A 2,560-nucleotide genomic window follows, 5' to 3' on the forward strand; every position below is an offset into this window, starting at 1 on the left:
GCCCTTAGCCATGGTATATTGGCCATATACCACACCTCCTCAGGCCTTATTGCTTAAGTTTATAATAGCAATAACAAACTTCAGGGGTTTGTGGTATATGGACAATATACTGTACCACGGCTAAGGGCTGTTCTTGAGTGAATATGTCGTGGTATATTGACCATATACTGCAATCCCCTGAGGTACCTTATTGCTATTATAAACTGGATACCAACATAAATTGAACAGTAAACAAGTATTTTTGCATCATACCCGTGGTATATTGTCTGATATACAGTATACACTTCTGAAATGCTGCTTCAGCCAATCAGCATCTATGACCCAAACCACCCAGTTTATAATACTATGTAATAATATTTTCCATCCAGCAGACACTTTTATCCAAATTCACTCAGTCATTACAGTCATGTTCAAATACATGTATCGTATGTGTAGTCCCAACAGTGTCACGCTCGTTAAAATGGACGGTCCAAGGCACAGTGTGAGTTGTGTTAAACCAAAAACAAGAAACATACCACGACCGTGAACTACGTGGTGCTGAATGCACTCACACAAAACAGGTGGAAACAGGGAACCTTTAAGTATGATCCCCAATTAGAGACAACAAACATCAGCTGTCTCTAATTTGGAGAGCACCAAAATATAAATTAAAAGACTATAGAACACCCCTTAGTCATTCCCTGACCTACAACACCATAGAGAACCAAGGGCTCTCTATGGTCAGGGCGTGACAAGCAGGAATTGAACCCATGCACCATGCTGTACAAACTGGGCCACACAGAACTACTCTATTCACACTTAGAGTAGGAGTTCGGATCTAGGGTCAGTTTTGTCTTTTAAACTATGATGAATAATAAGGACCTTAACATTTTTTTTATTATTATTGTAAACATTTCTGCTTACAGCATCTTTTTCCCAAATGTTGTATTTCTGAAGTAGATAACCTCAAGGTCCAGTTGTATTTTATATAACTATATATGTTTGTATGTTATATTTCTGAAGTAGATAACCTCAAGGTCCAGTTGTATTTTATATAACTATATATGTTTGTATGTTATATTTCTGAAGTAGATAACCTCAAGGTCCAGTTGTATTTTATATAACTATATATGTTTGTATGTTATATTTCTGAAGTAGATAACCTCAAGGTCCAGTTGTATTTTATATAACTATATATGTTTGTATGTTATATTTCTGAAGTAGATAACCTCAAGGTCCAGTTGTATTTTATATAACTATATATGTTTGTATGTTATATTTCTGAAACAATCATCAGACTTGTGAGACTAAATGCTGTATGAAGCTTAGAACCAGGAAGTCATTATATCTGCTTCTATTATATTGTATTACTTCACATGCTACTATTAGATGATACACCTAGTATACGTTTGGTATATTTGTTTGTTTTTATGTCCAGGAAAGAGTTCTGCTTGATGCAACGTTTCTTATCGCTTTTATCAAATGTTGTTTTTTTAAGCTGGTGTGTGAAGTGTGACTTTAATGAATAAATTTCATCGTCATTGTTTTCACCTTGTTATAACATTATCTTCAATGGAGACAAAATGGAAAGCTTTCAAAATCACACCTCTTCTGCTTAACAGTACATACAGTCACTACAAATAAGACATGTACATTGGTTTGGAGAGCAATAGTGGTTAATTCACCTTCATCACCATCATCATCATCATGAATGCACAAAATTTACAGACACTTTCAGAAGGAGCAATAGGTGGCAGGTAGCCTAGTGGTTAGAGCATTGGACAAGTAACCGAGAGGTTGAAAGATCAAATCCCTGAGCTGACAAGATAGAAATCTGATGTTCTACCCCTGACAAGGCAGTTAACCCACTGTTCCTAGGCTGTCATTGAAAAGAAGAATTTGTTATAAATAAAATACATCATTGTTTAGTGAGAATAAAATACATCATTGTTTAGTGAGAATAAAATACATCATTGTTTAGTGAGAATGGGATGTCATATAGAATGAGTGCTATGGTCTCCAACATGGCGTGGCTCTTGACCCCCTAACTGTTCACTGACCTTCCAAGGTAGGTGTCTCTCTTTGGGGACATAGAGGGTTAGAAGGGAGAATGGAGATCCCATGGAGAGGTACCTTTTAAATGTATTCCACAGTTATTATAATATTGTATGACATAATGGCTGTCAAGCATGTAAATGTGGCCGCGTTCGACATTACAGCCGACTTTAAAGGCGAGTCAAGACTGACTGACCTACGAGTGATCTAAGGTAATTATTTATCATGCAAGCCGATTTTTAGATCAGTCAGTCAGTCAGAATGTACCCGTCACACGTCACAGTTTTGATGCTCTTGAAAACAGCATTGTGTGAATGAGGAAGGAAGCTCTCTCTGAATCAGCATCTTGGTCCCTGACATAGAGTTGGATAGAGGGCACGGCTTTGCATCTTTTCATGATGGGTTCTGTGACAATATCGGCAGCTCAACTGACGGCTCTCTCTATTTTAAAGTAGTACATTTCTTCTTCTTCAACCTCCATCATTTTAATGACAGTCGATAAACAAACTGAAAGGATGCAAACAAT

Source organism: Oncorhynchus gorbuscha, unplaced genomic scaffold (genome assembly GCF_021184085.1).
Source record: "Oncorhynchus gorbuscha isolate QuinsamMale2020 ecotype Even-year unplaced genomic scaffold, OgorEven_v1.0 Un_scaffold_460, whole genome shotgun sequence".
Taxonomy (NCBI): Eukaryota; Metazoa; Chordata; class Actinopteri; order Salmoniformes; family Salmonidae; genus Oncorhynchus; species Oncorhynchus gorbuscha.